The sequence below is a fragment of the Mesocricetus auratus genome, unplaced genomic scaffold (genome assembly GCF_017639785.1).
Source record: "Mesocricetus auratus isolate SY011 unplaced genomic scaffold, BCM_Maur_2.0 Super-Scaffold_100676, whole genome shotgun sequence".
Lineage (NCBI taxonomy): Eukaryota > Metazoa > Chordata > Mammalia > Rodentia > Cricetidae > Mesocricetus > Mesocricetus auratus.
The window spans coordinates 50,762,288-50,779,361 of NW_024429266.1; the positions used below are offsets into that span (position 1 = coordinate 50,762,288).

General features: G+C 39.7%; 1 pseudogene; it reads right to left on the minus strand.

Annotated features, from left to right (window-relative positions):
- Window positions 1-2,576: 2,576 nt before the first annotated feature.
- LOC106021412 lies at window positions 2,577-2,934 on the minus strand (annotated as a pseudogene).
- Window positions 2,935-17,074: the final 14,140 nt, after the last annotated feature.

The window sequence follows — 17,074 nt, forward strand, 5'->3', positions numbered from 1 at the left end:
AAGTCCTAGTACACATAAATAAAAAACAAAAATAAAAAGGAATAAAGTTGACTGTATGCTCTAATGGCACAGTCATATACATGGAAAGCTCTAGAGATTAAGCTGTCTCTGTACATTTTGGTTGCTATAACAAAGTATCTCATACTGGGTAATTTATGAGTGATGGACATGTATTTCTCTTAATTCTGAAAACTAGAGAGTTGATGAACAAATGTAGCGTATTGGAAGGCTTGATTTCTGTAATCATCACAGAACCTTGTTGCTATAGATTCATCTGGTAGAAGTCAGAAAGGGGAATGTACCAGGGCAGTCCCTTTTATCTCTTCCATTTGTGTATGTGTATCCTTGCTTGTTAAATGTTTTATAGTGAGATATATTTGCATGTGTATGGTTCAATATGATAGTTTAATACAAATATAATGAGCAAATCAAGGTAATTAGCATTTCCTTCTTTTCAATACTGGTCACTTTTATGTATTGAAAATCTTTGTGTTCTTTGAGTTACTGCCAAACATGAAATAAACTATTATGGCCTATGATTGTCAGCTTTACTTGCTGTAAACCGTAGTTGCCCTCTTGTTGTAGAACACTAGAACTAATGTATCTGCTTGACTTATATAGCATTCTCAACCTTGCTTTTCTTTATTTTTCCCAGCCTCTGGTTATTACTGTTTTTCTGTCTATTTCTATGACATCAATTTATTTTTCCTTCCACAAATGAGTGAGGACACATAGTGCTTTTTGTTTTGTGTATGGTGTACTTTACATAACATGATGGTCTCAAATTCTACCATGTCACCACAAATACCTTTTAAATAACTCTAATCCATTAATAAAGACTGTACCTTGTAAGTTAATTAGCTGATGAAATGCTACCTCTTGTTACTTATTATCCCATTAATGATTAATTTTCAACATGTGAATTTAGGAAATACTTTATGACTTTTCTATACCAGCGGTTCACAGCCTGTTAGTTACAGACCCTTTGGGGTCAAATGACCCTTTCACAAGGGTTGCCTAAGACCATCATGCATATCAGATATTTACATTATGACTCATAACAGTAGCAAAATTGCAGTCATGAAGTATCAATGGAAACAATTTTATGGATTGGTGTCACCACAACATAAGGAACTGTATTAGGAAGATTGAGAACCACTATTGTATACCAAAAACTGTTAGAACTAGTGAACAAATTCAGCTATAAAATCACCATATAAAATAAATATAATTTTATATGGTAGTAATGAAATATTTTTAAAAAATAATAAAGAATCCTATAAAATGGAATTAAAATAATCTGGAAATAAGTTTGACCAATAAGGTGGAACAATCTGTACACTGAATATTGTAAAAACACTGATAAAAATGGAAGCAAGAAAAAACAGAAGCTTCTTTTTGCAACAGGTAGAGACCATTGCAGAGATCTGTGACTGTTCAACCTGTGGGGCACCTAGCCCTAGCTGGTACATCTACAATACAATGCCTAGACACAAGGCTTAGACATGGTAGGAAGATGTAGGATCCAGAGGACCACATGCTTGAAGCTAGGTAGTGTCTTCTAGACATGACAGGGAAGCAGCACCCATGAAATTTCAAAAATACGATCGCCTAAGTAGACTTGCATAATGACAGTATCATTTGATATGTGCCTTAGTTAGGGTTTCTATTGCTATGAAGACACAGTCACCATGGCAACTTGTAAAGAGAAACATTGAGGCTGGCTTACAGGTTCAGAGGTTTAGTCCATTATCATCATGGCAGGAAGCAATGCAGCATGTAGACACACTTGGTGGTAGAGAAGGAGCTGAGAGGGCTGGAGAGATGACTCAGCTGTTAAAGCCTACACTCACAACCAAAAATATAAGAGAAGGAGCTGAGAGTTCTTACATCTTGACTTAGAGGCAACAGGAAGTGGTCTGTCTCACTGTGCACGGCTTGAGCATACAGAAGACCTCAAAGCCCACTCCCAAAGCCACATATTTCTTCCATACCTACTCCAACAAGGTCACACATCCTAATAGCACCACAATATGGCAACAAGAATGAGGGAATTTTATCAGGTCAAACCTAGATAAGGAGTTATAAGCAATCAATATCTGCTAAGAAATGGAGGATCAGTTTTCTCCAAGGATAACTTCTGGGATAGATTGCTTCAGTAGTACTCAACTTCCTAATGCTGCAACCCTTTAATATAGTTCCTCATGTTATGGTGACGTGCAACCATAAAATTACTTTTTAATTCTATTCCATAACTGTAATTTTCTACTCTTACGAATTTTAATGTAAATATCTAATATGCAGGATGGTCTTCAGTGATCCCCACAAAACAGTTGTTCAACCTCATGACTCGCAGGTTGAGAACCATTCAACTATTCTTTTCAATTCCAAGTGGTCAGTCCTAAACACATACACATATTACTAACACTTAAGGGATTCAATTAGAATGAGACAAAAGTAGGATTGGAGGAAAGGGGAGGGGCGGAAATGAGGCAAATACTATACTTATGTGTGAAATTCTCAAAAAGAGAAAGTTTTTTCAAAGACCAAGCCTTGACTTTTAAAAAGTTGCATATTTATTTCACTTTCTGACTCTGTGCTTATGCCTTCAACACTTTCATGACAATTTTCTGCTCCTTACTTAATAAGGAGAGCCTGCTTGATCCTGTGACAGACACGCTTGGCACACATGGAGCCGCCGTAGGCCCTGCTGACATGCTTCTTTGTCTTAGACAGTCTCATGAGAACTTTCAGTCCGGCAGCACAAACCCCTCGAAGTCTGCCTGGGCACACACTGCATGTGGATTTAGGTGCTTTCCCAACCTTCTTGGAATAAAGTTAAACAATCCTGTTGCCAGGGTTTCGAGACAGCCTAGTTTTGTTAGAAACTGTATTGTAGGAAAGCCTATGTCAGTATGTCAAATGCTGGACCATTCTGAGCACCACTAAAGAGAAAAAAAATTTTAATCAAGTACTTATAAATGGAAGATATCTGATACTTTATGAGTATAGAGAATCATGTTAAAATTTTCATACTGTGTTGAACAATCAATAAGATTAAATGCCATAACTATCAATATTTCAATTATGTTTTTACAGGAACAGAAAAAACAGCCCAAAATTTCACATAGACCCAGTGCTGATGTCAAATAATGATGGCAGTCTTGAGTAGGAAGAACAAAGATGAATACAAACTATGTGATTTCAAAATACACTACAATGTAATAGCAATCTAAATTATACTAGCATGAAGCCAGACACATAGGTCAGCTGAACAGAATAAAGAGTTCATAATAAATTTACACGTTTAACAGATAAGTAATAGTCAATAGAAATTCCAGCCATATTCAATGGGTGTATTGGTCAGGGTTCTCTAGATGAACAGAACTGAGAGACAGATTCTCTATATAAAGGCAGTTTATTAGAGTGGCGTACAGGCTGTGGTCCAGCTACTTCAGCAATGACTGTCTTCCCATGGAAATCTGACAAGGCTGGCTGTCTCAGCTGGTCTTCAGTATAAGACTGATCCTGTAGAAGTAGGCTCCAACCCAAGTAAAGCTAAGGTGAGGACAGGCAGGCAAAAAGCAAATGTTTCTTTCTTCCCTTGTCCTATATTTAGGCTGCCATGAGAAGGTGGGGCTCAAATTCAGAGTAGGTCTTCTATCAAGAATTTAGGTGAGTCTTCCTACTTCAAATGATCCAATTAACTAAAATTCCCTCATAGGCGTGTGTTCAGTGACTTGAATTTTTGGTTAATTCCCTATTCAGTCAAGTTGACAACCAAGAATAACTATCACAATAGGAGATGAAAAATGATATTTGCCTGTGAAGAATGAAGTTAGGTATTTATCTCATGTTGCATATAAAAATCAGGACAATGACTATTAAACATGAAACTAGAAGTTAGAAATTCCTAGAAGAAAATACAGGGAGAAATACTATAAACATGAATCTGGGCAATGTTTTCTGGATATAATCCTAAAAGAAGAGGAACAAAGGCAAAGTGACTAATTTCTACAGAGCAAAGGGACACTCGACAGCATAAAGAGACAACTATGAAATAGAGACTACTTGCAAGCCAAACATTTCCAAGATATATATATATATATATATATATATATATATATATATATATATATATATATATAGCTTTACCAAACAGTCCAACAGGCAAAACCAAGTAAAGCCAACTTAACATGGATAAACGGCTTAGATAAGAATTAATTCTCCAAATAAGTTTTATGATAAACAGGCATATGAAAAAATACTCACCATTATTAATCATGAGGGAAATACAAATAAAAACAACTGAAAGATGTCTCCTCACATCTATTAGAATGGGAGTCATCAAAAAAACCAAAGTTAGTATTATTGTTTGCTTTTATTTGTGTCTAAAATGTCTCCCACAGGCTCCCATGCCTATATACTTGCTTCCCAAGCTAATGGCACTGTTTGAGGAGAGTAGAATATGGAGGTCATGGGGAAGACTGCCCGATTTCTGTCTCTGGTTCCAGCAAAGTGCTCTCTAATTGCTGATGTACTCTGAGCGCACCTGTAGGGATTTTTTGTTAAGTGGGTCATTTAAGGTGGGAAGACTTGCCTAAATTCCAGATCACCTGAGGGAAGACCCATCCTAAATCTGGGCCACACCTTCTCACAGCAGTCCAGATAAAGGACAAGGAAGAAAGACACCTTTGCTCTTTGCCTGCCTGTCCTCACTCTGACTTCACTGGGATTGGAGCCTACTTCTTTGGGATTCAGTCTTATACTGAAGACCAGCTGAGACATCCAGCCTTGTTGACTTTGTGTGGCGACAACTCTCACCTCATGGCGCTGGGCACTAGAGATGGAGCTGCTCACCCTACCATGATGGACTGTGAGCCAAGATAAACTTCTTCTCTCTGAGGCTGGCCACAGCAGTGTGAAAAGTAGCACATGCTTATCTACTGTGGGTGAGAATATGAAGAAAAGACAACTCTAGTTCATTGCTTTGAGGAATGTAAATTGATACAGGGAATATATAAAATAATAGGGAGATTTCTCAAAAAGAAAAACATAGGTCTACTTATAGCTGTGGGTATAGCTCAGTGGTAAAGTTTATGACTAGGACATACATATCATTTTTTCATTCCCTAACACAACAACCATGACAATAACAATAGAAAAGATTTACTATATGATCCAGAAATAATAGTCTAAGGTATACTTCCAAAGCAAATAATATTAATATGTCATAGAGATATTTTCATTTCTATGTTTACTACAGCATTATTAAGAATAGACAAGATATGGAATCAATCTGTTTCCATTAGCAAACAAATAAGGAACAAAGAAAATGTTGTATACATATTGGGATACTATTCAGACTTAAAAGTGAAACCTTGCAAGTTAGTGTAACATGACAGAACCTGAAGTACATTATGAAGTACAGAAAGGGAAATAGTGCATGAGTTCACCAGGGCTTGGGTGGTGGAGGAAGATGGTTCATGTTGGTCACTTTTATAGAATAGGTGATTTCTGTAGGTCAATTGGACAGCAGGGTGGCCATAGTTCACACTACCATATATTTGACAATGACTAGTAGAGCAGACCTCACATGTTCTTATCACAGTGTGGACATGATTGTGGTGATATCCTGTTTGTACAAATAAAGTGTGTCTGGAGATCAGAGGGTAGAACTTGCCACTAGCTAATAGATAGACAGAAGTGAGATGGTTGGGTGGAGAGAGAATATAGTTGGGAGAAAAAAGGAACTGACTCTCTTTTCATCTGGGAAGTTGGTGAGGTAAGGTGTGGCTGTGGTTTGCTCCTTCTTCATTTCTCTGATCTTTCAGCTTTTACCCCTGTATCTGACTTCACGCTTTTATTATTAAGATCTATTAGAACTTGCTTTACAAATTGGTGCCCACGTAAAGGGTCCCTGCCCAGCCAGCTAGCTTTTCTTTTTTTTCCCCCAAATCTTTGAGCAAGTGTGAGTATTTTCGGTAGCAGTTTTTCTAAATAGCTTTCAGCTGCAACCCAAACTCAGGAGGCTTGTCCTCAGGCAAATAGCATGGTTCTTTTCAACAATCTGATGTGCATTTTTTTCAGACAGACAGCTCTCTCTCCCTCTCCCCCTGTGGATTTCTAACTTTCCCTACAGTCCCTTTCCTCAGGCTGCTACTCTTGACTCACAGTCACAGACTAGTTCTCCAATTCAGATGTGTTACACCTTACAGTTCACTGACATTGCTGGCAGTTTGGTAAGTCTACTGGGACATCTTAAAGGAAGGAATTAGTTAGAAAAGAGAGGTTTTTTCCACATTAAAAATGGGAAACACAATTACAATGGAGAGAGTTAGGTCTCTGTATGATTATGCAATGTGTCATTTAAAAGTGGAACAATTAAATAGATGGATGATCAGTTTAACTGGGATTGACATACTGTTAATTGTCATTTTGATAATTCTTGATTTATCTCTTAAAAAGTTGGTTGATATGAGTGCTAAGATGTAGGGCTTAGAAAAGCTTATTAAAGTAGATTATAGAGATATTCAAACCTAGATTGACAAAATTAAATGGGGAAACAATTTCAGTATTGTATTTTCAGGCTAAAAAAGAACACTCTAAGGTCTTAAAAGAACCAACCTTAATGTATCCAGTAACCTTACAGAAGTGCTAAATGATAGAGGTTCTGTAAGAGCTACTTGGAAGCCTGTCAAAATATTAGGTTTAGGGAGATTCAAGGAAGTGGTAGTTTCATATGGCATCCATTCACCATTTGTGAAGCAGATGATAAACACATACATGGTTAATTTGTAATAGGGTTATCCCTATAGAGTGAATAGACTTGAGTAAAACTGTTTTAGAGCCTGATCTACAGTTACAATGGACTTCCTGGTTCAGAGAGGAGGCTAAGAACATTGAACAAAGGGCTAAAGCAACCGATACGGATGTCTCCTAAGATCAAATTCTTGGAGAAGGAGGCTATTCTACTTTAGAAAGGCAATGTCTATATGATGATCACCTCTTGGGTTTATGCCGTGCTTTGAGTGGTTGGAACAGAACTAGAGAAGTAGGAAAGAAAATTTAGTCACTTACAAAAGTTATGCAGGGCCCAAAGTTAGCATTCACGAACTTCTTAGAAAGATGACATTAGCAGTCAATAGAATGATATCAGACACAGAGGATAGAAAAATCATAATTGAAACAATGGCTTTTGGATGAGTTAATGCCAACACAAAAGGATAATTAGGCCTTTAAAAGTAAGGTCAGCACCTTTGGAGGATTGGATCAGAGATACAATTAATATTGAAGTGACTTGATAGACACTCATTTCATCCTCATAATCTTAGATGAGGTCATGTTTTCCTTCATTGCAGCTGAGATTCAGAAAAGTAGCTTTCATGAAGTTACACATGGGCTGCAAACCTAAATTTTCTCAATCCTAAACCATCAGAGCACACCATTTTACTATGTTGTCTTGGCTAGATAAGAGCTGAGAGTTCTTACATCTAGACTCACAGGCAACAGGAAGTGGTCTGTGTCACTGGGCATGGCTTGAACATATAAGGGACCTCAAAACCCTCCTCCACAGTGACACACTCCCCCCCCCATAAGCCCACACCTATTTCCAACAAGACCATACGTCCTAATAGTGCCACTCCCTATGAGCCTATAGGGGCCATTTTCTTTCAAACCACAACTTATGTTCAACATAGACTGACTACTCAAGTCAAACAGAAACAAAAATTAAAAATAATTAAAACTCTGAAATGCTAACCAGAACTGTTCATTGATTTCCATTTTCCAAGCCACAAACATGTTTAAATTGCTCAGTTAAAGTGTCTTCACCAAAAGGCATCAAGATTCAAAATCAATCTTCAAACAATGATTCCATTGTCAGTTCTCAGGGCAGCATTCCCTAGACCCCATCGTGCTGTCCTTGCAGTGTTTTATAAGCTGTGAGATTTGTGCCTCTCTTTGGCTTCTAATGTGGGATATGGAAGCATCAGCTTCATTTCCCAGTTTCCATGTCTGTTTCTTAGAAGACACCCCCAGCCCCCACACCATTAGAACCCTTTTCCTCCCTTGCTGTCCATCCTGCAAGTTCCATCCAAGCCTCCTTGTCCTGGTTTGGGTGTGCAGTAACTTATCATTCCCTGTTTTTTATCGTTTGTTTTTTAACCCAGTTTCTAGTTGCTTAATGTTTAACTCTTCTTTGCTTTATTTTAACCATCTAACAATTTCAACAATTCCATCTATAAGCACATATCTATAAGCACATTAAATATAAGAACTATGATTTCTGTTTTATGTGGATATCTCCCCCTCTACAATAGACAAGGAAATTTTGGAACCACGTGTTATTCCGTACTTACTGACTGAACGATACAATGGCATGATGACCATTAGACAAAAAACAAGAACATGATAAATTGTTGTTACTCTGAAATTCTTAAGACTGGATTACAGGGTTAGGGATGCAGCTCAGTGGCAGAGTTTGCCTAGTGCCTGCAAGACCCTGGGTTATGTAACAGGCACACCTTGTCCCCAAGAAACAAAAAAAATATTTAGGCATTTTAATAATTTGAACATTACATAGACTTCATGTCTGTAAGCAAATTTAGATATTTACCATTAAACTGTCATAGTACCTGAGTTTATGCCCAGGACAAGGTTCTCTGTCTTTCAGACACTACTCCAAGGCTACTTAACATGTCATTTGTTCATCTGTTCAACAATGTTTCTGATTACCTACTTGCCTAGCATTTTTTTTATGTTTTTTTTTTAATTCGAGACAGGGTTTCACTGTGTAGCCCTGACTGTCCTGGTACTCACTCTGTAGGCCAGGCTGGTCCGGAATTCAAGTAGATCCACCTGCCTCTGCCTCTAGTGCTAGTACCAAACGAGTGCACCACCACACAGGCTATGCTTCTGGACTAAGGACTGTGCAGACTGAACCGTGTGGGTTGGTGGCATATGCTAATTTCATTTAGAGAATATGTTTTCTGTGTCTGCATAGTGCTGTGGGTTGTACTGCTCCCCTTCCACGACTGTAGATCATCTTGCTGCTGGCCCTCGCTCACACCCACAGCTTTCTGGCTGACGCATTATTTTTCAGGAGATGTGGCAGTAGAGGAGGAGCTGTTAGGAGCATTTTCCGTGTTAAGTGGTGGGGATTCCCCCCACTGTTCCCTCTGAGCTCCTCCCAGGGTGTCGTTAATGAAATTTAGTCTCTTGTCACATGGTCTTCTGAACTGTGCAGCAGCTACTCCCTCGTGGTTTGCATGAATGATCACGAGTTCATACACACCGCAGCTAAGCTGTGATGTTGAAGGCTTAGTTAACTGACTTTCTGCAGCAGCGCTTTGACCAATGTGACCAACAGCAATCAGATTTGCCTTGACCTGGTGCTTATTGGAAGACAATCTTTCTCTTGCCTACTAACATCTCAAACAGCTAAATTTTCTCAGTTTTTCACTCTGCCGGACTTTTCCCTGTTTGTACTTGCATGCAAACCTAAATTCCCCATGCAACAGCACACGAGGAGTCCAGTAATCACGATTTCTCAGCATGCATTTACACTGGCAGGTCTGTCAATTAGCACATATCCTGTACACCTGTTACCTACAATGCTTCAGACCTACATTTAAAATCCTTCCCAAATGCATTTTTCCATTGGTTCTTTGTACCTAGCCAGCCAGTTTTATATTCTATCAGTGGGAAAACTAACTACGCAAAAGTACATATATAAGACACTGGAGATGGCAGCCGTGATATTTCCTAAACACAAAAACAATTCTGTTGGCACTGACACTCACCATTTCTGGACTGAAAATCAGAAATTCCAATGTTAAGTTTTTTTCCCTAAAATGTTTTGTTGTTGTTAGAATTTAAAATACACAAATCCTTTTCTGGGAGAAATGCTGTGTTGGCATGCTTACCCACTGTGGTTCTTCAGGCTTCCAGAATTGATAAAGTCCAAGGCCCACCATTCCTATGTCTATACCTTATCTCCACTGTACTCATTTGAGTCACCATATGCACAAAATCATGGGTCCCACCCTCTTTCATCTGCCCTCTGTTCCCTGGCACTTACTGAGAGTCAAATAACTAACCCCGAGTCACACGGCATCTGGCTGGCCACTAGCTCTCAGGGTTGAGGCAGGTAGAGAAAATTATCTCTCAATAAAGTCCTTGTGAACGGGGCAGAAGGAGTCAGTTTCTCACTCACATGGTCCCTCAAATTTAAAATGGAAGGAAGCAGGGATGTAAAGAAGACCATTGTTTAAACATAGACTGGAAAGTAAAAACACATCTTCATTTCATCCCCAAACACTGCTACAGTGATTGCCCGGAAAAAATCTATGGCATCACTCAAAAGACTAGTTGCTAGAATGGGAAAGGACAACTGACTAAGTCCTCTAAAGAAAACTGAGTTGTTCTCCACCCCACCCTCCTTTCATGACAGTCCATATCAGTCTCTTTTGGGAGTATATGCTTCACAGTGTTAAGTAAAATTCTATTAAGCTGTGTCTCTTTGCTGAATTCTTCTCTTTAAGATGACAAGATCCAAGGTGAAACTTGTACCTTGTAACACATGCAACAAGATAAATAGGAATTCCTACCTGAAAAAAAATGCATTGACTCCTTGGAGTGGTCAACCTTAAGGACTGAAGTACACTGGTCCTGGGTGATCATCTAGATCAATGTTTCTCAACCTTCCTAATGCAGTGACCCTTTGGTACATACAGTCCCTCATGTTGTCGTGATTCCCCAGCCATAAACTTATTTTCGCTGCTACTTCGTAACTATAATCTTACTACTGTTATTCATTGTAATATAAATATCTGATATGCAGGATATCTGGTATGTGACTCCCCCGCTCTAGGGAGTCATGACCCACAGGTTAAAAACTGCTGATTTAGGGGGAAGAGACAACAAGAACTGGGGAGACATTCCAGACTTAAAAGAGAAATTACTGAAAGTTGTCATACCGAATGCTGCAACCTCTAGCTCCATTTCCCTAAAGCAATAGCAACCAATGGAGCTAACCTCTAGGAAGAAAAGGAAAGATTGTTCTCTAGGAAAAAAAATGATTAGCTCAAGGCAAAAGAACTGCAGGCAGGCATTGTATATTTTGACACCCACAGAATGACCTCATGGTAAAGTCCAAAAGTTGGATAATCTACTTCTGAGTACCTAGAGCTTCTAATTGGCTCGGTAGTGTCTAATTCATCGTCATCATCATTATCATGCTAAGTATCATCCAATTAAAAAATCTCTTACATAAAAAGCAAAATGAGGGGATCATTTTTGATAAACACAGGAGATAGATAATGCACAAAGCAAAAGCCCCCTCATCCACAGTAGCGGGTATTCCAGGGGGAAATGCCCCAGATACTGACTCTGAGATGGAGGTCAGCATTCTAGAAGCTTATTAGTGGATGTTATTTTGGAAGGAAAAATGAGCTGTAATGGGTCTCAGTAAAGGTGTTATGACTTACACAAGGTTCATGTGTTGGAAGCTTAGACTGAATATAGCAGAATGAAGAAATGGTGGATTCTATAGGAGGTGGAACCTCCTGCGAGATAATTAGATCAAAGGACTCTAACCTCAGAAAGGATTAAAGAGTCCAGCCTGTGCAAGAGATAGAAGCTGTGTACCTGTAGGTAGCAGTGCTAGAGAAATGGAGGTGCCTGGGCCTTTTGGAACCCATGATTACATTAGAAGGCCCAGATGCCAGACACAGAGCTTTGCAGAAAACATGATGTCTTTCTCTGCTAGACTTTGTGTTTTATGCCATAGGTTTTTTCCCCCTTTTGGAATGAGACTCTGTTCTGCACTACTAAAGAATTCTCACTCTTTGCTATTGTATGTTGGAAGTATGTAACTTGCTTTTGATTTTGTAGAATTTTATAGTTAGAGTCTTAGATCTTTTAAAACATTGGAAATGTTAATGATTTTGGGAACTTTTAAGATTGGTCTATAGCAGTAGCTCTCAACTTGTGGGCTGGGACCCTTTTGGGGAGGTTTAATACCCCTTTCACGGGGGTTGCCTAAGACTGTCATCAGAAAAGACAAATATTTGCATTATGACTCATAATAGTAGCAAAATTATAGTTACGAAGCATCGAAAAATATAATTTGATGAGCTGTATTAAAGGGTTGCAGCATTAGGAAGGTTGAGAACCACTGATCTATAGGAACTTTAAAATTAGGACTGATTTTTTTAATAAGGTGGTCATGAGCTTATGGGCAAGAGTTATATGTTTGGGTGTCAGGTTGATAAGGAGTAGAGTTGCAACTTAGTTTTAATTGACACAATCACTTGGGAGAAGGGCTTCAAAGGTTGTTTGTGAGGGACTCTCTTAATTATGTTAATTGATATGAGAGGATTCACTCACTGTGAACCTCCCCATTCCCAGGGCATGGAATCAGGAACAGTGGAAGAGTGAAAAACATGAGCTCTTAATTCATTGCTCTCTGCTGTGAGTGTGAATGTAATGTGACTAGCTATTTATTTCATGTTCCTGCTGGCTTACCTTCCCTGCAATGAGTTTTGGAACCTGAAATTGTGTGTCAGTTAATTCCTTTCCCTGGTAAGTGGCTTCTCTCAAGCTATTTTTATCACAGAAGGAAAAGACTCTGAGCCGTCATTGGTAGCAGGTTTCACTGAACTGAGAGACATTTGTAGTTTCTGGAGAGATCTGTAGTTGAAGCCTGACTCTCTGATAGCAACACTTGTCATTGTTAGAAGACACAATGGTTTCCATGTAGGTAGAATTTCTATCCCACCTGGTCCTGCAGCTGTTTAGCCCCAAATAAACAAACTGTTGGCTGATGACTTAGGCTTCTTACTGGCTAGCTCTCTCTTTATTATTAACCAGTAACCACTAATCTATGTATTTCTACGTGGCCTTAGCTTACCAGAGAAATCCTAGCATCCTATCTTCCCAGCACCTACATGGTGTCTCTCAGGTGGCTTCTCTGTCTCCTCTTCCCAGAATTCTCCTACTCTGCTGGCCCTGACTATCAACCGATTAGAGAAACACACACATATACACAAGGACATGACTATGAACCAATGAGAGAAACACACATATAAACACAAGTACATCCCCATTACTCCATGGGCTCCTGTGTTCACTTTTGATCTCAGCTCCTGGTGCTATTTTGGGAGATGATGGAAATTTCAGGAGGCCATGCTGACTTCAGGAAGTGCTTCACTGAGAGTGTTCAGGTCCATTCTTGGCTCTCTACTTCCTGTCTGCCATGATATAATAGAATATCCTCCTGTCTCCTCCACACACCCCCTTGCCCTGATGGTCAGCCGGCCTCCGGCCCAAAATAATGGAGCCAACTGATTTCAGACTCAATTGGCTGAAACTGTCAGGCAAAAATAACTGCTACCTCCTCCTCCTCCTCCGCTCCTCCTCCTCCTCCTCTCCTCCTCCTCCTCAATGCTGTTTAGGTCAGGCAGTCTGTCAACTAGAGAAGAGACTGACGTGGAAGATAAGGCCTTTGTTCCTAAAGGCACAGTTCATCCCAGTGTCCACCACAGAAATGTCAAAGCATTAAAATCAAGAAACTTCAGGCTGAATATTAAAATCTGGGAAATACATGAGCTACAAGAGCTGAAAGGAGATACTTAGCAGGGTGGGCAAAGGGTGTGAAGGAATGGGGCAATTACTGCTGTTTTCACTATGAACTTGAAGCTCTATGGAACATTGGAACTAAGCGCTTTTTCCTTTTGTCTCTTAAACTGTATTTGGTTTTATTTGGGGCAGGGGAGGAGAAGAGTGCAATCAGGAAGCAGGGTGTGAAAGACACAAAGAATAAATAAAAAGAAAGAAAAAAGAAAAATCATGATGAGGTTCGTCTGGAACTGTTGGCTGAAATAGTAGTCTCTGGAAAACAGCGAAAACCACGTGATTCTTGCTGAAAAGAGCTAGGAAAGAAAATGTCATACAAAAAAGAGTTTAAAGTTGGACAGGTGACTCTAGGCTGGCGATATGACCCAACGTAGAATTCTGGCCTAAAAACCCCAGGGCCTGGGGTGGATCCCTGGCACTCAGCAGAGGGATCCCTGTCTTTTTTTTTTTTTTTTTTTTTAGGATAAGGGGTTGAGTCAGTGCTTCACATGTTCGTCTCCTGACTGCCATTGTGATGAAAGTCATGGGAATGAGGCCTGCCCTGGAAGGCATTCTAAAACTGGACCTAGAGAGATGGCTCAACCGTTAAGAGTCAAAGTTAAAAGAACTGAGGTTTGGTTCCCAGCACCCACATGGCAGCTCACAACCTTCTGTAACTCCAGGTCCAGGGGATCGAATACCCACTTTTGGCCTCCCCCAACACAGGCACAGGTGGTTCACATACACACATATAGACAGCCAGCACTCTTACCCACTGAGCTATCTCCATGGTCCCTAAGGACTAATTTTAAATGTGACTGTTATTCTTTTTATTATCTCTAACCCACCAAAGCTTTGCACGCCTATCCTATAACTAAGGGACTCTTCCTATCCTAGGGAGACCTGTTACCTCTATCATCATTGCAGCATGGACCACCACCCGCCTGTAGAATGGGGCTTCCAGAGTAACCAGGAATCATCTAGGTTTTCACAGCGCATGCGTACCAGTTCCTTGTGGTGCCGTTGGGTACAGCAGGATAGAAAGGCAATATGCTGAACTATCTGCGTCTCAGAAGACTGCCCCACCCATGTGTCCTACAAGCTCCACCTCCCTCCCCACCAGAAGATGCTGGGAACTATTCTCCTGAGAGAACTCAGCAACATCAATCTCCAAAATGAGTGTGAGTGTTTCAAACAGGAAGTAGCATTCCCAAACTGGGAGAAAATCCAAGGAGGCCTTATTTACAAAGTGAATCATTGCAATGGTATGGCAGGGTTGGGAAGCCGCGCAGAACAACACAGTATCCAGCAATCGTAGAAAACTCCAACCTCCAGTGCAAAGAGGATGAAGGGGGAGATTACCAAAGCCCAGGAGAGAAAGTTATTTTGAATAGAGTAATGACACAGGGAAGGACACAGGTTGTCAACAGTGAGTCTTCATTTTCCCGTGAAGACTTAACCACTGATTAGCCCTGCTGGGACCCAGAGGGCAAAGGTACCTGTGACTCGACGATTTAAAGTTCAGCCTCCCAGGATGAGAAGTGTGGTCAAAGGTCACGAGTGGCATGAACAGGCAGATGGAATATCCCCTGCGTAACTTACAACACGCAGAATTCTGACAACCTGGCCCACGTAATGAAGTTGCTACTATTGTGGATCCTACCCGATTACAGTTTCTGAAACTGAAGTGCTTGGATGCTTTTCAGTGGTGGGAAGGCCTGGATAGTTGTAGGGATCTAGCAGATTTTGTTTTTTTAACTTCTGTTCTGTACCTATATCTACAATATTCAGTTTGATCATGAACTTCCCACTTAGCAAAGATAAGTACATCTTCCCTACCCTTAATTTATGGTTGTCTGTTTGCTTTTGATATTCAAGACAGGATCTCTCTGGGTAGACCTGGATGTTCTGGAACCTGCTCTGTAGACCAGGCTGACCTCAAACACAGAGATTTGCCTGCTTCTGCCTCGTAAGTGTTAGGATTAAAGGTATGTGCCACCACTATGCAGCTCCAAAGTCTTAATTAACGGTGTTTTCCTAGAATTTAAAAGGCCACTCAATTTTCATTAAACTTATATAAAGAGATCATCTCTTAATGATAAAGCTCAATACATTTCTTACCTCTCTGTCTTTTCTTTCATGTTAAGATGAAGCCTGTTAGAAACAATTTGTTATAGACAATATCATGATATTGCTACTAATTAGAATAAACAAAACAATGGTTGGTGGAAGGCTGATGAGTTTTGCCTTTTGGTCGTTCATTATTCTCCTACTCAAAATCAATACCCATGCTTTACTTTCTTCTTCCGTGTGTGTGTGTGTGTGTGTGTGTGTGTGTGTGTGTGTGTGTGTGTGTGTTTGAGAGACAGAGAGAGACAGAGAATTTCTGGAGACTAAACCTTTGGCCTCACACATGCTAGGGAAGTGTTATACTGTTGAGTTATACCACCATCCTTAAAAAACACTTTTTCTAGAAACAGAGGGTCTTTGCCAAACTCTCTCCGAGGCTTCAATAACCTTGATACCAAAGACACACAAAGACACAACTAAGAAAGAGAACTTCAGACCAATATCCCTCATGAATATTGATGCAAAAATACTAAATAAAATACTGGCAAATCAGATCCAAGAACACGTCAAAACAATCATTCACCATGATCAAGTAGGTTTCAACCCAGGGATGCAGGGATGGTTTAACATACGAAAATCCATCACTGTAATCCACCATATAAAGAAACAAAAATCACATGATCATCTCATTAGATGCAGAAAAAGCCTTTGAAAAAATTCAACACCCCTTCATGATAAAGGTCTTGGAGAGATCCAGGATAACAGGAACATACCTAAACATAATAAAAGCTATATACAGCAAACCAACAGCCAACATCAAACTAAATGGACTTCTGCTAAACTCAACACGATTCTGCTAAAATCAGGAACAACACAAGGCTGTCCACTCTCACCATACCTTTTCAATATTGTACTTGAAGTTCTAGCTAGAGCAATACGACAACAAAAAGAGATCAAGGGGATACAAATTGGAAAGGAAGAGGTCAAACTTTCACTATTTGAAGATGATATGATAGTTTACATAAGTGATCCAAAAACTCTACCAGAGAACTCCTACAGCTGATAAATACTTTCAGCAAAGAGGCAGGATACAAGATCAACTCAAGAAAATCAGTAGCCCTACTATATACAGACAGTAAAAGGGCTGAGAAAAAAATCAGAGAAACATCACCCTTTACAATTGCCACAAACAACATAAAATACCTTGGGGTAACACTAACTAAACAAGTGAAAGACCTGTGTTGCAAGAACGTTTAGTCTTTAAAGAAAGAAATTAAAGAAGACACCAGAAGGTGGAAAGATCTCCCATGCTATTGGTTAGGTAGGATCAATGTAGTAAAAATGGCAATCCTGCCAAAAGCAATCTACAGATTCAATGCAATCCCCA